The following is a 19,215-nucleotide window of genomic DNA, read 5'->3' on the forward strand; positions in this document are numbered from 1 at the left end:
TTTTCCCCGGCCCCCCTTCCCTTTTTTCCCCGGCCCCCCTTCCCTTTTTTCCGCGGCCCCCCTTCCCTTTTTTTCCACGGCCCCCCTTCCCTTTTTTTCCCGACTCCCCTTCCCTTTTTTTCCTGACCCCCCTTCCCTTTTTTTCCCCGACCCCCCTTCCCTTTTTTTCCTGAACCCCCTTCCTTTTTTTTCCCGACCCCCCTTCCCTTTTTTTCCCGACCCCCCTTCCCTTTTTTCCCAAACCCCCTTCTCTTTTTTCCCCGACCCCCCTTCCCTTTTTTTCCCGACACCCCTTCCCTTTTTTACCCCGACCCCCCTTCCCTTTTTTTCCCGACACCCCTTCCCTTTTTTTCCCGACCCCCCTTCCCTTTTTATCCCGGCCCCCCTTCCCTTTTTATCCTGGCCCCCCTTCCCTTTTATTCCCAGACCCCCCTTCCCTTTTTTTCCCGACCCCCCTTCCCTTTTTTTCCCGGCCCCCCTTCCCTTTTTTTCCCGGCCCCCCTTCCCTTTTTTTCCCGACCCCTCTTCCCTTTTTCTCCCCTAAACTCTTCTCTTTTTTTCCCGACCCCGTTCCCCTTTTTTTCCCGACCCTCTTCCCCTTTTTTTCCCGACCCCCCTTCCCTTTTTTTCCCGACCCCCCTTCCCTTTTTTTCCCGACCTCCCTTCCCTTTTTTCCCGGCCCCCTTTCTCTTTTTTTCCCGGCCCCCCTTCCCTTTTTTTCCCTGCCCCTCTTCCCTTTTTTTCCCGACCCCCCTTCCCTTTTTTTCCCGACCCCCCTTCCCTTTTTTTCCCGACCCCCCTTCCCTTTTTTTCCCGATCCCTCTTCCCTTTTTTTCCCGACCCCCCTTCCCTTTTTTTCCCCGGCCCCCCTTCCCATTTTTCCCCGACCCCCCTTCCCTTTTTTTCCCCGGCCCCCCTTCCCTTTTTTTCCTGACCCCCCTTCCCTTTTTTCCCCGACCCCCCTTCCCTTTTTTCCCCGACCCCCCTTCCCTTTTTTCCCCGACCCCCCTTCCCTTTTTTCCCCGACCCCCCTTCCCTTTTTTCCCCGACCCCCCTTCCCTTTTTTCCCCGACCCCCCTTCCCTTTTTTCCCCGACCCCCCTTCCCTTTTTTCCCCGACCCCCCTTCCCTTTTTTTCCCGGCCCCTCTTCCCTTTTTTTCCCGGCCCCCCTTCCTTTTTTTTCCCGGCCCCCCTTCCTTTTTTTCCCCGGCCCCCCTTCCCTTTTTTTCCCCGACCCGCCTTCCCTTTTTTTTTGACCCCCCTTCCCTTTTTTTCCCGACCCCCCTTCCCTTTTTTTCCCGACCCCCCTTCCCTTTTTTTCCCGACCCCGTTCCCTTTTTTCCCCGGCCCCCCTTCCCTTTTTTTCCCCGGCCCCCCTTCCCTTTTTTTCCCCGGCCCCCCTTCCCTTTTTTTCCCCGGCCCCCTTCCCTTTTTTTCCCCGGCCCCCCTTCCTTTTTTTCCCCCGGCCCCCCTTCCTTTTTTTTCCCCGGCCCCCCTTCCTTTTTTTTCCCCGGCCCCCCTTCCGTTTTTTTCCCGACCCCCCTTCCCTTTTTTTCCCGACCCCCCTTCCCTTTTCTTCCCGACCCCCCTTCCCTTATTTTCCCGAGCCCCTTTCCCTTTTTTTCCCGGCCCCCCTTCCCTTTTTTCCTCGGCCCCCCTTCCCTTTTTTCCCCGGCCCCCTTTCCTTTTTTTCCCGGCCCCCCTTCCCTTTTTTTCCCGGCCCCCCTTCCCTTTTTTTCCCGGCCCCCCTTCCCTTTTTTTCCCGGCCCCCCTTCCCTTTTTTTCCCGGCCCCCCTTCCCTTTTTTTCCCGGCCCCCCTTCCCTTTTTTTCCCGGCCCCCCTTCCCTTTTTTTCCCGGCCCCCCTTCCCTTTTTTTCCCGGCCCCCCTTCCCTTTTTTTCCCGGCCCCCCTTCCCTTTTTTTCCCGACCCCCCTTCCCTTTTTTTCCCGACCCCCCTTCCCTTTTTTTCCCGACCCCCCTTCCCTTTTTTCCCCGACCCCCCTTCCCTTTTTTTCCCGGCCCCTCTTCCCTTTTTTTCCCCGGCCCCCCTTCCCTTTTTTCCCCGGCCCCCCTTCCCTTTTTATCCCGGCCCCCCTTCCCTTTTTATCCCGGCCCCCCTTCCCTTTTTTTCCCAGACCCCTTCCTTTTTTTTCCCGACCCCCCTTCCCTTTTTTTGCCCGGCCCCCCTTCCCTTTTTTTCCCGGCCCCCCTTCCCTTTTTTTCCCCGACCCCCCTTCCCTTTTTTTCCCCGCCCCTCTTCCCTTTTTTTCCCCGGCCACCCTTCCCTTTTTTTCCCCGGCCCCCCTTCCCTTTTTTTCCCGGCCCCCCTTCCCTTTTTTTCCCGACCCCCCTTCCCTTTTTTTCCCGGCCCCCCTTCCCCTTTTTTCCCCGACCCCCCTTCCCTTTTTTTCCCCAGCCACCCTTCCCTTTTTTTCCCCGGCCCCCCTTCCCTTTTTTTCCCAGACCCCTTCCTTTTTTTTCCCGACCCCCCTTCCCTTTTTTTGCCCGGCCCCCCTTCCCTTTTTTTCCCGGCCCCCCTTCCCTTTTTTTCCCCGACCCCCCTTCCCTTTTTTTCCCCGCCCCTCTTCCCTTTTTTTCCCCGGCCACCCTTCCCTTTTTTTCCCCGGCCCCCCTTCCCTTTTTTTCCCGACCCCCCTTCCCTTTTTTTCCCGACCCCCCTTCCCTTTTTTTCCTCACCCCCCTTCCCTTTTTTTCCCGACCCCCCTTCCCTTTTTTTCCCGGCCCCCCTTCCCCTTTTTTCCTCGACCCCCCTTCCCTTTTTTTCCCCAGCCACCCTTCCCTTTTTTTCCCCGGCCCCCCTTCCCTTTTTTTCCCAGCCCCCCTTCCTTTTTTTTCCCGACCCCCCTTCCCTTTTTTTCCATACCCCCCTTCCCTTTTTTTCCCCTAAACTCTTCTCTTTTTTCCCCGATCCCCTTCCCTTTTTTTCCTGACCCCCCTTCCCTTTTTTTCCTGACCCCCCTTCCCTTTTTTTCCCTACCCCCCTTCCCTTTTTCTCCCCTAAACTCTTCTCTTTTTTTCCCGACCCCCTTCCCCTTTTTTTCCCGACCCCGTTCCCCTTTTTTTCCCGACCCTCTTCCCCTTTTTTTCCCGACCCCCCTTCCCTTTTTTTCCCCGGCCCCCCTTCCCTTTTTTTCCCCGGCCCCCCTTCCCTTTTTTTCCCGACCCCCCTTCCCTTTTTTTCCCCGGCTCCCCTTCCCTTTTTTTCCCGGCCCCCCTTCCCTTTTTTTCCCGGCCCCCCTTCCCTTTTTTTCCCGGCCCCCCTTCCCTTTTTTTCCCGACCCCCCTTCCCTTTTTTTCCCCGGCTCCCCTTCCCTTTTTTTCCCGGCCCCCCTTCCCTTTTTTTCCCCGGCTCCCCTTCCCTTTTTTCCCCGGCCCCCCTTCCCTTTTTTTCCCCGGCCCCCCTTCCCTTTTTTTCCCGATCCCCCTTCCCTTTTTTTCCCCGATCCCCTTCCCTTTTTTTCCTGACCCCCCTTCCCTTTTTTTCCCGACCCCCCTTCCCTTTTTTTCCCCGATCCACTTCCCTTTTTTTCCTGATCCCCCTTCCCTTTTTTTTCCCGGCCCCCCTTCCCTTTTTTTCCCGGCCCCCCTTCCTTTTTTTTCCCCGACCCCCTTCCCTTTTTTCCCCGACCCCCCTTCCCTTTTTTTCCCCAGCCACCCTTCCCTTTTTTCCCCGACCCCCTTCCCTTTTTTCCCCGACCCCCCTTCCCTTTTTTTCCCCAGCCACCCTTCCCTTTTTTTCCCCGGCCCCCCTTCCCTTTTTTTCCCAGCCCCCCTTCCTTTTTTTTCCCGACCCCCCTTCCCTTTTTTTCCCGACCCCCCTTCCCTTTTTTTCTCCGATCCCCTTCCCTTTTTTTCCTGACCCCCCTTCCCTTTTTTTCCCGACCCCCCTTCCCTTTTTTTCCCGACCCCCCTTCCCTTTTTTTCCCGACCCCCCTTCCCTTTTTTCCCCGACCCCCCTTCCCTTTTTTTCCCGGCCCCTCTTCCCTTTTTTTCCCCGGCCCCCCTTCCCTTTTTTCCCCGGCCCCCCTTCCCTTTTTATCCCGGCCCCCCTTCCCTTTTTATCCCGGCCCCCCTTCCCTTTTTTTCCCAGACCCCCCTTCCCTTTTTTTCCCGACCCCCCTTCCCTTTTTTTTCCGGCCCCCCTTCCCTTTTTTTTCCGGCCCCCCTTCCCTTTTTTTCCCGGCCCCCCTTCCCTTTTTTTCCCGACCCCTCTTCCCTTTTTCTCCCCTAAACTCTTCTCTTTTTTTCCCGACCCCGTTCCCCTTTTTTTCCCGACCCTCTTCCCCTTTTTTTCCCGACCCCCCTTCCCTTTTTTTCCCGACCCCCCTTCCCTTTTTTTCCCGACCTCCCTTCCCTTTTTTTCCCCGGACCCCTTCCCTTTTTTTCCCCGGCCTCCCTTCCCTTTTTTTCCCCGGACCCCTTCCCTTTTTTTCCCCGGCCCCCCTTCCCTTTTTTTCCCCGGCCCCCCTTCCCTTTTTTTCCCAGGCCCCCCTTTCCTTATTTTCCCAACCCCCCTTCCCTTTTTTTCCCCTAAACTCTTCTCTTTTTTCCCCGATCCCCTTCCCTTTTTTTCCCCGGCCCCCCTTCCCTTTTTTTCCCCGGCCCCCCTTCCCTTTTTTTCCCCGGCCCCCCTTCCCTTTTTTTCCCCGGCCCCCCTTCCCTTTTTTTCCCGACCCCCCTTCCCTTTTTTTCCCGACCCCCCTTCCCTTTTTTTCCCGACCCCCCTTCCCTTTTTTTCCCGACCCCCCTTCCCTTTTTTTCCCAGCCCCCCTTCCCTTTTTTTCCCGACTCCTCTTCCCTTTTTTTCCCGACTCCTCTTCCCTTTTCTTCCCGGCCCCCCTTCCCTTTTTTCCCCGACACCCTTCCCCTTTTTTTCTCGACCCCCCTTCCCTTTTTTTCCCGGCCCCCCTTCCCTTTTTTTCCCGGCCCCCCTTCCCTTTCTTTCCCGGCCCCCCTTCCCTTTCTTTCCCGGCCCCCCTTCCCTTTTTTTCCCCGGCCCCCCTTCCCTTTTTTTCCCGGCCCCCCTTCCCTTTCTTTCCCGGCCCCCCTTCCCTTTTTTTCCCCGGCCCCCCTTCCCTTTTTTCCCGACCCCCCTTCCCTTTTTTTCCCGGCCCCCCTTCCTTTTTTTCCCGGCCCCCCTTCCCTTTTTTTCCCGGCCCCCCTTCCCTTTTTTTCCCGACCCCCCTTCCCTTTTTTTCCCGACCCCCCTTCCCTTTTTTCCCCGGCCCCCCTTCCCTTTTTTTCCCGACCTCCCTTCCCTTTTTTTCCCCGGCCCCCCTTCCCTTTTTTTCCCCGGCCCCCCTTCCCTTTTTTTCCCCGGACCCCTTCCCTTTTTTTCCCCGGCCCCCCTTCCCTTTTTTTCCCCGGCCCCCCTTCCCTTTTTTTCCCCGGCCCCCCTTCCCTTTTTTTCCCCGGCCCCCCTTCGCTTTTTTTCCCCGGCCCCCCTTCCCTTTTTTTCCCCGGCCCCCCTTCCCTTTTTTTCCCGGCCCCCCTTCCCTTTTTTTCCCAGCCCCCCTTCCTTTTTTTTCCCGACCCCCCTTCCCTTATTTTCCCGACCCCCCTTCCCTTTTTTTCCCCTAAACTCTTCTCTTTTTTCCCCGATCCCCTTCCCTTTTTTTCCCCAGCCCCCCTTCCCTTTTTTTCCCCGGCCCCCCTTCCCTTTTTTTCCCCGGCCCCCCTTCCCTTTTTTTCCCCGGCCCCCCTTCCCTTTTTTTCCCCGGCCCCCCTTCCCTTATTTTCCCAACCCCCCTTCCCTTTTTTTCCCCTAAACTCTTCTCTTTTTTCCCCGATCCCCTTCCCTTTTTTTCCCCGGCCCCCCTTCCCTTTTTTTCCCCGGCCCCCCTTCCCTTTTTTTCCCCGGCCCCCCTTCCTTTTTTTTCCCCGGCCCCCCTTCCCTTTTTTTCCCCGGCCCCCCTTCCCTTTTTTTCCCCGGCCCCCCTTTCCTTATTTTCCCAACCCCCCTTCCCTTTTTTTCCCCTAAACTCTTCTCTTTTTTCCCCGATCCCCTTCCCTTTTTTTCCCCGGCCCCCCTTCCCTTTTTTTCCCCGGCCCCCCTTCCCTTTTTTTCCCCGGCCCCCCTTCCCTTTTTTTCCCCGGCCCCCCTTCCCTTTTTTTCCCGGCCCCCCTTCCCTTTTTTTCCCGGCCCCCCTTCCCTTTTTTTCCCGACCCCCCTTCCCTTTTTTTCCCGACCCCCCTTCCCTTTTTTTCCCGACCCCCCTTCCCTTTTTTTCCCGACCCCCCTTCCCTTTTTTTCCCCGACCCCCCTTCCCTTTTTTTCCCGACCCCCCTTCCCTTTTTTTCCCGACCCCCCTTCCCTTTTTTTCCCGACCCCCCTTCCTTTTTTTTCCCGACCCCCCTTCTCTTTTTTACCTGACCCCCTTCCCTTTTTTCCCCGACCCCCCTTCCCTTTTTTTCCCCGACCCCTCTTCCTTTTTTTTCCCGACCCCCCTTCCCTTTTTTTCCCCGACCCCCCTTCCCTTTTTTTCCCGACCCCCCTTCCCTTTTTTTCCCGACCCCCTTCCCTTTTTTTCCCGACCCCCCTTCCCTTTTTTTCCCGACCCCCCTTCCCTTTTTTTCCCGACCCCCTTCCCTTTTTTTCCCCGACCCCCCTTCCCTTTTTTTCCCCGGCCCCCCTTCCCTTTTTTTCCCCGGCCCCCCTTCCCTTTTTTTCCCCGGCCCCCCTTCCCTTTTTTTCCCGACCCCCCTTCCCTTTTTTTCCCGACCCCCCTTCCCTTTTTTTCCCGACACCTCTTCCCTTTTTTTCCCGACCCCCCTTCCCTTTTTTTCCCGGCCCCCCTTCCCTTTTTTTCCCGGCCCCCCTTCCCTTTTTTTCCCGACCCCCCTTCCCTTTTATTCCCGACCCCCCTTCCCTTTTTTTCCCCGGCCCCCCTTCCCTTTTTTTTCCCCGCCCCCCTTCCCTTTTTTTCCCCGGCCCCCCTTCCCTTTTTTTCCCCGACCCCCCTTCCCTTTTATTCCCGACCCCCCTTCCCTTTTTTTCCCGGCCCCCCTTCCCTTTTATTCCCGACCCCCTTTCCCTTTTTTTCCCCGGCCCCCCTTCCCTTTTTTTCCTCGACCCCCGTTCCTTTTTTTTCTCAGACCCCCCTTCCCTTTTCTCCCAGACCCCCCATCCCTTTTCTCCCAGACCCCCCATCCCTTTTATCCCAGACCCCCTTTCCCTTTTTTTCCCCGACACCCCTTCCCTTTTTTTCCCCGACACCCCTTCCCTTTTTGTCCCCGAACCCCCTTCCCTTTTTGTCCCCGAACCCCCTTCCCTTTTTTTCCCAGACCCCCCTTCCCTTTTTTTCCAGACCCCCCTTCCCTTTTTTTCCCGACCCCCCTTCCCTTTTTTTCCCGACCCCCCTTCCCTTTTTTTCCCGATCCCCCTTCCCTTTTTTTCCCGACCTCCCTTCCCTTTTTTTCCCGACCCCCCTTCCCTTTTTTTCCCGACCCCCCTTCCCTTTTTTTTCCGACCCCCCTTCCCTTTTTTTCCCGACTCCTCTTCCCTTTTTTTCCCGACTCCTCTTCCCTTTTCTTCCCGGCCCCCCTTCCCTTTTTTCCCCGACACCCTTCCCCTTTTTTTCTCGACCCCCCTTCCCTTTTTTTCCCGGCCCCCCTTCCCTTTTTTTCCCGGCCCCCCTTCCCTTTCTTTCCCGGCCCCCCTTCCCTTTCTTTCCCGGCCCCCCTTCCCTTTTTTTCCCCGGCCCCCTTTCCCTTTCTTTCCCGGCCCCCCTTCCCTTTTTTTCCCCGGCCCCCCTTCCCTTTTTTTCCCCGGCCCCCCTTCCCTTTTTTCCCGGCCCCCCTTCCCTTTTTTTCCCGGCCCCCCTTCCCTTTTTTTCCCGACCCCCCTTCCCTTTTTTTCCCCGATCCACTTCCCTTTTTTTCCTGATCCCCCTTCCCTTTTTTTCCCCGGCCCCCCTTCCCTTTTTTTCCCGGCCCCCCTTCCTTTTTTTTCCCCGACCCCCTTCCCTTTTTTCCCCGACCCCCCTTCCCTTTTTTTCCCCAGCCACCCTTCCCTTTTTTCCCCGACCCCCTTCCCTTTTTTCCCCGACCCCCCTTCCCTTTTTTTCCCCAGCCACCCTTCCCTTTTTTTCCCCGGCCCCCCTTCCCTTTTTTTCCCAGCCCCCCTTCCTTTTTTTTCCCGACCCCCCTTCCCTTTTTTTCCCGACCCCCCTTCCCTTTTTTTCTCCGATCCCCTTCCCTTTTTTTCCTGACCCCCCTTCCCTTTTTTTCCCGACCCCCCTTCCCTTTTTTTCCCGACCCCCCTTCCCTTTTTTTCCCGACCCCCCTTCCCTTTTTTCCCCGACCCCCCTTCCCTTTTTTTCCCGGCCCCTCTTCCCTTTTTTTCCCCGGCCCCCCTTCCCTTTTTTCCCCGGCCCCCCTTCCCTTTTTATCCCGGCCCCCCTTCCCTTTTTATCCCGGCCCCCCTTCCCTTTTTTTCCCAGACCCCCCTTCCCTTTTTTTCCCGACCCCCCTTCCCTTTTTTTTCCGGCCCCCCTTCCCTTTTTTTTCCGGCCCCCCTTCCCTTTTTTTCCCGGCCCCCCTTCCCTTTTTTTCCCGACCCCTCTTCCCTTTTTCTCCCCTAAACTCTTCTCTTTTTTTCCCGACCCCGTTCCCCTTTTTTTCCCGACCCTCTTCCCCTTTTTTTCCCGACCCCCCTTCCCTTTTTTTCCCGACCCCCCTTCCCTTTTTTTCCCGACCTCCCTTCCCTTTTTTCCCGGCCCCCCTTCTCTTTTTTTTCCGGCCCACCTTCCCTTTTTTACCCTGCCCCTCTTCCCTTTTTTTCCCGACCCCCCTTCCCTTTTTTTCCCGACCCCCCTTCCCTTTTTTTCCCGACCCCCCTTCCCTTTTTTTCCCGATCCCTCTTCCCTTTTTTTCCCGACCCCCCTTCCCTTTTTTCCCCGGCCCCCCTTCCCTTTTTTTCCCCGGCCCCCCTTCCCTTTTTTCCCCGGCCCCCCTTCTCTTTTTTCCCCGGCCCCCCTTCCCTTTTTTCCCCGGCCCCCCTTCTCTTTTTTCCCCTACCCCCTTCCCTTTTTTTCCCGACCCCCCTTCCCTTTTTTTCCCGACCCCCCTTCCCTTTTTTTCCCGATCCCCCTTCCCTTTTTTTCCCCGATCCCCCTTCCCTTTTTTTCGCCGACCCCCCTTCCCTTTTTTTCCCGACCCCCCTTCCCTTTTTTTCCCGACCCCCTTCACTTTTTTCCCCGGCCCCCCTTCCCTTATTTTCCCGACCCCCCTTCCCTTTTTTTCCCGACCTCCCTTCCCTTTTTTTCCCGACCCCCCTTTCCTTTTTTTCCCCGGCCCCCCTTCCCTTTTTTTCCGGCCCCCCTTCCCTTTTTTTTCCCGGCCCCCCTTCCCTTTTTTTCCCCGGCCCCCCTTCCCTTTTTTTCCCCGACCCCCTTTCCCTTTTTTTCCCCGACCCCCCTTCCCTTTTTTTCCCCGGCCCCCTTTCCCTTATTTTCCCCGGCCCCCTTTCCCTTATTTTCCCCGGCCCCCCTTCCCTTTTTTTCCCCGGCCCCCCTTCCCTTTCTTTCCCCAGCCCCCCTTCCCTTTTTTTCTCCGGCCCCCCTTCCCTTTTTTTTCCCGACCCCCCTTCCCTTTTTTTCCCCGGCCCCCCTTCCCTTTTTTTCCCGACCCCCCTTCCCTTTTTTTCCCCGGCCCCCCTTCCCTTTTTTTCCCCGGCCCCCCTTTCCTTTTTTTCCCAGACACCCCTTCCCTTTTTTTCCCAGACCCCCCTTCCCTTTTTTTCCCCGGCCCCCCTTCCCTTTTTTTCCCAACCTCCCTTCCCTTTTTGTCCTCTAAACTCTTCTCTTTTTTCCCCGACCCCCTTCTCCTTTTTTTCTCGACCCCTCTTCCCTTTTATTCCTGACCCCCCTTCCCTTTTTTTCCCGGCCCCCCTTCCCTTTTTTTCTCGGCCCCCGTTCCCTTTTTTTTCCCGGCCCCCCTTCCCTTTTTTTTTCCCGGACCCCCTTCCCTTTTTTTCCCCGGCCCCCCTTCCCTTTTTTTCCCGGCCCCCCTTCCCTTTTTTTCCCGGCCCCCCTTCCCTTTTTTTCCCGACCCCCCTTCCCTTTTTTTCCCCGGCCCCCCTTCCCTTTTTTTCCCCGGCCCCCCTTCCCTTTTTTTCCCGACCCCCCTTCCCTTTTTTTCCCGACCCCCCTTCCCTTTTTCTCCCGACCCCCTTCCCTTTTTTTCCCGACCCCCCTTCCCTTTTTTTCCCGACCCCCCTTCCCTTTTTTTCCCGGCCCCCCTTCCCTTTTTTCCTCCGGCCCCCCTTCCCTTATTTTCCCCGGCCCCCTTTCCCTTATTTTCCCCGGCCCCCCTTCCCTTATTTTCCCCGGCCCCCCTTCCCTTTTTTTCCCAGACCCCCTTCCCTTTTTTTCCCCGGCCCCCCTTCCCTTTTTTTCTCCGGCCCCCCTTCCCTTTTTTTCTCCGGCCCCCCTTCCCTTTTTTTCCCCTGCCCCCTTTCCCTTTTTTTCCCCGACCCCCCTTCCCTTTATTTCCCGACCCCCCTTCCCTTTTTTTCCGACCCCCCTTCCCTTTTTTTCCCGACCCCCCTTCCCTTTTTTTCCCGACCCCCCTTCCCTTTTTTTCCCGACCCCCCTTCCCTTTTTTTCCCGACCCCCCTTCCCTTTTTTTCCCGACCCCCCTTCCCTTTTTTTCCCGACCCCCCTTCCCTTTTTTTCCCGGCCCCCCTTCCTTTTTTTCCCGGCCCCCCTTCCCTTTTTTTCCCGGCCCCCCTTCCCTTTTTTTCCCGACCCCCCTTCCCTTTTTTTCCCGACCCCCCTTCCCTTTTTTTCCCGGCCCCCCTTCCCTTTTTTCCCCGGCCCCCCTTCCCTTTTTTCCCCGGCCCCCCTTCCCTTTTTTTCCCCGGCCTCCCTTCCCTTTTTTTCCCCGATCCCCTTCCCTTTTTTTCCCCGGCCCCCCTTCCCTTTTTTTCCCCGGCCCCCCTTCCCTTTTTTTCCCCGGCCCCCCTTCCCTTTTTTTCCCGACCCCCCTTCCCTTTTTTTCCCGACCCCCCTTCCCTTTTTTTCCCGACCCCCCTTCCCTTTTTTTCCCGACCCCCCTTCCCTTTTTTTCCCGACCCCCCTTCCCTTTTTTTCCCGACCCCCCTTCCCTTTTTTTCCCGACCCCCCTTCCCTTTTTTTCCCGGCCCCCCTTCCCTTTTTTTCCCGACTCCTCTTCCCTTTTTTTCCCGACTCCTCTTCCCTTTTCTTCCCGGCCCCCCTTCCCTTTTTTCCCCGACACCCTTCCCCTTTTTTTCTCGACCCCCCTTCCCTTTTTTTCCCGGCCCCCCTTCCCTTTTTTTCCCGGCCCCCCTTCCCTTTCTTTCCCGGCCCCCCTTCCCTTTCTTTCCCGGCCCCCCTTCCCTTTTTTTCCCCGGCCCCCCTTCCCTTTTTTTCCCGGCCCCCCTTCCCTTTCTTTCCCGGCCCCCCTTCCCTTTTTTTCCCCGGCCCCCCTTCCCTTTTTTCCCGACCCCCCTTCCCTTTTTTTCCCGGCCCCCCTTCCTTTTTTTCCCGGCCCCCCTTCCCTTTTTTTCCCGGCCCCCCTTCCCTTTTTTTCCCGACCCCCCTTCCCTTTTTTTCCCGACACCCCTTCCCTTTTTTCCCCGGCCCCCCTTCCCTTTTTTTCCCGACCTCCCTTCCCTTTTTTTCCCCGGCCCCCCTTCCCTTTTTTTCCCCGGCCCCCCTTCCCTTTTTTTCCCCGGACCCCTTCCCTTTTTTTCCCCGGCCCCCCTTCGCTTTTTTTCCCCGGCCCCCCTTCGCTTTTTTTCCCCGGCCCCCCTTCCCTTTTTTTCCCCGGCCCCCCTTCCCTTTTTTTCCCGGCCCCCCTTCCCTTTTTTTCCCAGCCCCCCTTCCTTTTTTTTCCCGACCCCCCTTCCCTTATTTTCCCGACCCCCCTTCCCTTTTTTTCCCCTAAACTCTTCTCTTTTTTCCCCGATCCCCTTCCCTTTTTTTCCCCAGCCCCCCTTCCCTTTTTTTCCCCGGCCCCCCTTCCCTTTTTTTCCCCGGCCCCCCTTCCCTTTTTTTCCCCGGCCCCCCTTCCCTTATTTTCCCAACCCCCCTTCCCTTTTTTTCCCCTAAACCCTTCTCTTTTTTCCCCGATCCCCTTCCCTTTTTTTCCCCGGCCCCCCTTCCCTTTTTTTCCCCGGCCCCCCTTCCCTTTTTTTCCCCGGCCCCCCTTCCCTTTTTTTCCCCGGCCCCCCTTCCCTTTTTTTCCCCGGCCCCCCTTTCCTTATTTTCCCAACCCCCCTTCCCTTTTTTTCCCATAAACTCTTCTCTTTTTTCCCCGATCCCCTTCCCTTTTTTTCCCCGGCCCCCCTTCCCTTTTTTTCCCCGGCCCCCCTTCCCTTTTTTTCCCCGGCCCCCCTTCCCTTTTTTTCCCCGGCCCCCCTTCCCTTTTTTTCCCGGCCCCCCTTCCCTTTTTTTCCCGGCCCCCCTTCCCTTTTTTTCCCGACCCCCCTTCCCTTTTTTTCCCGACCCCCCTTCCCTTTTTTTCCCGACCCCCCTTCCCTTTTTTTCCCGACCCCCCTTCCCTTTTTTTCCCCGACCCCCCTTCCCTTTTTTTCCCGACCCCCCTTCCCTTTTTTTCCCGACCCCCCTTCCCTTTTTTTCCCGACCCCCCTTCCCTTTTTTTTCCCGACCCCCCTTCTCTTTTTTACCTGACCCCCTTCCCTTTTTTCCCCGACCCCCCTTCCCTTTTTTTCCCCGACCCCTCTTCCTTTTTTTTCCCGACCCCCCTTCCCTTTTTTTCCCCGACCCCCCTTCCCTTTTTTTCCCGACCCCCCTTCCCTTTTTTTCCCGACCCCCTTCCCTTTTTTTCCCGACCCCCCTTCCCTTTTTTTCCGACCCCCCTTCCCTTTTTTTCCCGACCCCCTTCCCTTTTTTTCCCCGACCCCCCTTCCCTTTTTTTCCCCGGCCCCCCTTCCCTTTTTTTCCCCGGCCCCCCTTCCCTTTTTTTCCCCGGCCCCCCTTCCCTTTTTTTCCCGACCCCCCTTCCCTTTTTTTCCCGACCCCCCTTCCCTTTTTTTCCCGACACCTCTTCCCTTTTTTTCCCGACCCCCCTTCCCTTTTTTTCCCGGCCCCCCTTCCCTTTTTTTCCCGGCCCCCCTTCCCTTTTTTTCCCGACCCCCCTTCCCTTTTATTCCCGACCCCCCTTCCCTTTTTTTCCCCGGCCCCCCTTCCCTTTTTTTTCCCCGCCCCCCTTCCCTTTTTTTCCCCGGCCCCCCTTCCCTTTTTTTCCCCGACCCCCCTTCCCTTTTATTCCCGACCCCCCTTCCCTTTTTTTCCCGGCCCCCCTTCCCTTTTATTCCCGACCCCCTTTCCCTTTTTTTCCCCGGCCCCCCTTCCCTTTTTTTCCTCGACCCCCGTTCCTTTTTTTTCTCAGACCCCCCTTCCCTTTTCTCCCAGACCCCCCTTCCCTTTTCTCCCAGACCCCCCATCCCTTTTCTCCCAGACCCCCCATCCCTTTTATCCCAGACCCCCTTTCCCTTTTTTTCCCCGACACCCCTTCCCTTTTTTTCCCCGACACCCCTTCCCTTTTTGTCCCCGAACCCCCTTCCCTTTTTGTCCCCGAACCCCCTTCCCTTTTTTTCCCAGACCCCCCTTCCCTTTTTTTCCAGACCCCCCTTCCCTTTTTTTCCCGACCCCCCTTCCCTTTTTTTCCCGACTCCCCTTCCCTTTTTTTCCCGATCCCCCTTCCCTTTTTTTCCCGACCTCCCTTCCCTTTTTTTCCCGACCCCCCTTCCCTTTTTTTCCCGACCCCCCTTCCCTTTTTTTTCCGACCCCCCTTCCCTTTTTTTCCCGACTCCTCTTCCCTTTTTTTCCCGACTCCTCTTCCCTTTTCTTCCCGGCCCCCCTTCCCTTTTTTCCCCGACACCCTTCCCCTTTTTTTCTCGACCCCCCTTCCCTTTTTTTCCCGGCCCCCCTTCCCTTTTTTTCCCGGCCCCCCTTCCCTTTCTTTCCCGGCCCCCCTTCCCTTTCTTTCCCGGCCCCCCTTCCCTTTTTTTCCCCGGCCCCCCTTCCCTTTCTTTCCCGGCCCCCCTTCCCTTTTTTTCCCCGGCCCCCCTTCCCTTTTTTCCCGGCCCCCCTTCCCTTTTTTTCCCGGCCCCCCTTCCCTTTTTTTCCCGACCCCCCTTCCCTTTTTTTCCCGGCCCCCCTTCCCTTTATTTCCCGACCCCCCTTCTCTTTGTTCCCCGGCCCCCCTTCCCTTTTTTTCCCCAACCCGCCTTCCTTTTTTTTCCCCTAAACTCTTCTCTTTTTTTCCCGACCCCCCTTCCCTTTTTTTCCCGACCCCCCTTCCCTTTTTTTCCCGGTCCCCCTTCCCTTTTTTTCCCGGGCCCCCCTTCCAGATTTTTTCCTAGACCCCCCTTCCCTTTTATCCCAGACCCCCCTTCCCTTTTATCCCAGACCCCCCTTCCCTTTTATCCCAGACCCCCCTTCCCTTTTTTCCCAGACCCCCCTTCCCTTTTTTCCCCGGCCCCCCTTTTTTTTTTTTCCCGACCCCCCTTCCCTTTTATTCCCGACCCCCCTTCCCTTTTTTTCCCCGGCCCCCCTTCCCTTTTTTTCCCGGCCCCCCTTCCCTTTTTTTTCCCCGCCCCCCTTCCCTTTTTTTCCCCGACCCCCCTTCCCTTTTATTCCCGACCCCCTTTCCCTTTTTTTCCCTGGCCCCCCTTCCCTTTTTTTCCCGGCCCCCCTTCCCTTTTTTTTCCCGGCCCCCCTTCCCTTTTTTTCCCAGACACCCCTTCCCTTTTTTTCCCCGGCCCCCCTTCCCTTTTTTTCCCGGCCCCCCTTCCCTTTTTTTCCCCGGCCCCCCTTCCCTTTTTTTCCCCGGCCCCCCTTCCCTTTTTATCCCGGCCCCCCTTCCCTTTTTTTCCCGGCCCCCCTTCCCTTTTTTTCCCGGCCCCCCTTCCCTTTTTTTTCCCGGCCCCCCTTCCCTTTTTTTCCCAGACCCCCCTTCCCTTTTTTTCCCAGACCCCCGTTCCTTTTTTTTCTCAGACCCCCCTTCCCTTTTCTCCCAGACCCCCCATCCCTTTTATCCCAGACCCCCCATCCCTTTTATCCCAGACCCCCTTTCCCTTTTTTTCCCCGACACCCCTTCCCTTTTTTTCCCCGAACCCCCTTCCCTTTTTTTCCCCGGCCCCCCTTCCCTTTTTTTTCCAGACCCCCCTTCCCTTTTTTTCCCCAACCCGCCTTCCTTTTTTTTCCCCTAAACTCTTCTCTTTTTTTCCCGACCCCCCTTCCCTTTTTTTCCCGACCCCCCTTCCCTTTTTTTTCCCGGCCCCCCTTCCCTTTTTTTCCCGGGCCCCTCTTCCAGTTTTTTTCCTAGACCCCCCTTCCCTTTTATCCCAGACCCCCCTTCCCTTTTATCCCAGACCCCCCTTCCCTTTTTTTCCCTGACACCCCTTCCCTTTTTTTCCCCGAACCCCCTTCCCTTTTTTTCCCGACCCCCCTTTCCTTTTTTTCCCGACCCCCCTTCCCTTTTTTTCCCTACCCCTCTTCCCTTTTTTTCCCGACCCCCCTTCCCTTTTTTTCCCGACCCCCTTCCCTTTTTCTCCCCGACCCCCTTCCCTTTTTCTCCCCGACCCCCTTCCCTTTTTTTCCCCGACCCCCTTCCCTATTTTTCCCCGACACACCTTCCCTTATTTTCCCCAACCCCCCTCCCCTTTTTTTCCCCTAAACTCTTCTCTTTTTTCCCCGACCCCCTTCCCTTTTTTTCCCGGCCCCCCTTCCCTTTTTTTCCCGGCCCCCCTTCCCTTTTTTCCCCGACCCCCTTCCCTTTTTTTCCCCGATCCCCTTTTCTTTTTTCCCGACCCCCTTCCCTTTTTTTTCCCGACCCCCTTCCCTTTTTTCCATCCCCCGGTTCCTCTATTTCCGTCCCCCCTTCCCTCTCTTTCCGGCCCCCCTTCCCTCTTTTTCCATCCCCCCTTCCCTCTATTTCCGGCCCCCCTTCCGCCTTTTTCCCACCAACATCCCGTTGTTTTTCCGACCCCCGTCCCTTTTTTTTCCCGACCGCCTTCCGTTTTTGGCCATTTTTATTCCATTTTTGCCCATTTCTTACCTGTTTTAAACCTTATTTGGCTATTTCTAACCCATTTTTGCTTATTTTTAAGCCATTTTTGCCCATTTCTAACCCATTTAAGTCTTTTGGCTATTTCTAAAAGCATTTTTGGCCATTTCTATTCCATTTTTGCCCATTTCTTACGTGTTTGAAACCTTATTTGGCTATTTCTAACCCATTGTTCCTTATTACTGACCCTTTTTTTCCCCATTTCTAACCCATTGTAAGTCTTTTTTGGCTATTTCTGAACAGTTTATGGCTATTTGTAGCCTGTTTTAAGCTTTTCTTAGCTATTGCCAAAATGGTTTGGGCTATTTCTAAGCCTTTTTTGCCCAATTTGAACTCTTTTTAAGCCATTTTGGCCATTTCCCAACCATTTTTGTCCAGTTCTTACCCATTTCTAGCCATTTCTAACCCATTTTTGCCCTTTCCTGTCTTGTATTAACCCATTTTTGCCCATTTCTAACCCATTGTAAGACTTTTGGCTATTTCTAAACTTGTTTGGTCTTTTCTATTTCATTTTTGCACATTTCTTACCTGTTTTAAACCTCATTTGGCTATTTCTAACCCATTTTTCCCCATTTCTAACCCATTTTTGTCCTTTCTTAACTTGGTTTCACCCATTTTTGCCCATTTCTAACCCATTGTAAGTCTTTTTTGGCTATTTCTGAACAGTTTACGGCTATTTGTAGCCTGTTTTAAGCTTAACTATTTCTAAACTGGTTGGGGCTATTTCTAAGCCTTTTTTGCCCCATTAGAACTCTTTTTAAGATATTTTGGCCATTTCCAAGCCATTATTGTCTGTTTCATACCAATTTCTTGCCATCTCTAACTCATTTTTCCCTTTTCCTAACTTGGTTTAACCCGTTTTTGCCCGTTTCTAACCCAGTTTTGCCCACTTCTAACCCATCGTAAGTCTTTTGGCTATTTCTAAAACCATTTTTGGCCATTTCTATTCCATTTTTGCCCATTTCTTACCTGTTTGAAACCTTATTTGGCTATTTCTAACCCATATTTGCCCATTTCTAACCCATTTTTCCCCATTGCTAACCCATTGTAAGTCTTTTTTGACTATTTCTGAACAGTTTATGGCTATTTGTAGCATGTTTTAAGCTTTTCTTAGCTATTGCCAAACTGGTTTGGGCTATTTCTAAGCCTTTTTTGTCCAATTTGAAAACTTTTTAAGCCATTTTGCCCATTTCTGAACCATTTTTGTCCAGTTCCTACCAATTTTTTGCCATTTCTAACCCATTTTTGCCCTTTCCTGTCTTGTTTTAACCCATTTTTCCCCATTTCTAACCCATTTTTCCCTTTTCCTAACTTGGTTTAACTCATTTTTGCCCATTTGTAACCCATTTTTCCCCGTTTCTAACCCATTGTAAGGCTTTTTTGCCTATTTCTGAACAGTTTATGGCTATTTGTAGCCTGTTTTAAGCTTTTCCTAGCTATTTCTAAGCTGGTTGGGTCTATTTCGAAGCCTTTTTTGCCCAGTTTGAACTCTTTATAAGTTGTTTTGGCCCTTTCCCAACATTTGTGCAGTTCTTACCCACTTCTTGCCCTTTCTAACCCATTTTTGCCCTTTCCTATCTTGTTTTAACCCCTTTTTCCTCGTTTCTAACCTATTTTTCCCCTTTCTTAACTTGTTTTAACCCATTTTTCCCCATTTCTAACCCATTTTTGCCCATTTCTTAACTTGGTTTCACCCATTTTTCCCCATTTCTAACCCATTTTTCCCCATTTCTAACCCATTGTAAGTCTTTTTTGGCTATTTCTGAACAGTTTATGGCTATTTGTAGCCTGTTTTAAGCTTTTCTTAGCTATTTCTAAACTGGTTGGGGCTATTTCTAAGCCTTTTTTGCCCAATTTGAACTCTTTTTAAGCCATTTTGGCCCTTTCCCAACCATTTTTGTCCAGGTCTCTACCAATTTTTTGCCATTTCTAACCCATTTTTGCCCTTTCCTGTCTTGTTTTTACCCATTTTTCCCATTTCTAACCCATTGTAAGTCTTTTTTTGGCTATTTCTAAACCATTTTTGGCCATTTCTATTGCGTTTTTCCCATTTCTTACCTGTTTTAAACCTTATTTGGCTATTTCTAACCCATTTTTGCTTATTTTTAACCCATTTTTCCCATTTCTATCCTATTGTAACTCTTTTGGCTATACCATTTTTGGCCATTTCTAAACCATTTTTGCCCATTTCTTACCTGTTTTAAACCTCATTTGGCTATTTCTAACCCATTTTTGCTTATTACTGACCCATTTTTCCCCATTTCTAACCCATTGTAAGTCTTTTTTGGCTATTTCTGAACAGTTTATGGCTATTTGTAGCCTGTTTTAAGCTTAACTATTTCTAAACTGGTTGGGGCTATTTCTAAGCCTTTTTTGCCCAATTTGAACTCTTTTTAAGCCATTTTGGCCCTTTCCCAACCATTTTTGTGCAGTTCTTACCCATTTCTTGCCATTTCTAATCCATTTTTGCCCTTTCCTGTCTTGTTTTTACCCATTTTTGCCCATTTCTAACCCATTGTAAGTCTTTTTTGGCTATTTCTAAACCATTTTTGGCCATTTCTATTCCATTTTTTTCACATTTCTTACCTGTTTTAAACCTCATTTGTCTATTTCTAACCCATTTTTCCCCATTTCTAACCCATTTTTCCCCATTTCTAACCCATTTTTCCCCATTTCTAACCCATTTTTCCCCATTTCTAACCCATCGTAAGTCTTTTCTGGCTATTTCTAAAACCATTTTTGGCCATTTCTCTTCCATTTTTGCCCATTTCTTACCTGTTTGAAACCTCATTTGGCTATTTCTAACCCATTTTTCCCCATTTTTAACCCATTGTAAGGCTTTTTTAGCAATTTCTGAACAGTTTATGGCTATTTGTAGCCTGTTTTAAGCTTTTCTTAGCTATTTCTAAACTGGTTGGGGCTATTTCTTGATTCGGAGGAAACTCCAGGAACAAACTTGCCAACAAAGTTTTCAAGCTGACAAGCAGGTATTCTTTATTGCGGCGCCGGGAGACACGGGGGATAGCTCCTCCTAACGTGTGTCTCCCCTATTGCTCCATACACTGCCTTATATAGATGCTGGGCATACATACATATGCGTGAGGTTACGTATGGATTACAGAATTTTCCAGAGAG

Source organism: Psittacula echo (genome assembly GCF_963264785.1).
Source record: "Psittacula echo genome assembly, chromosome: 2".
NCBI lineage: Eukaryota > Metazoa > Chordata > Aves > Psittaciformes > Psittacidae > Psittacula > Psittacula echo.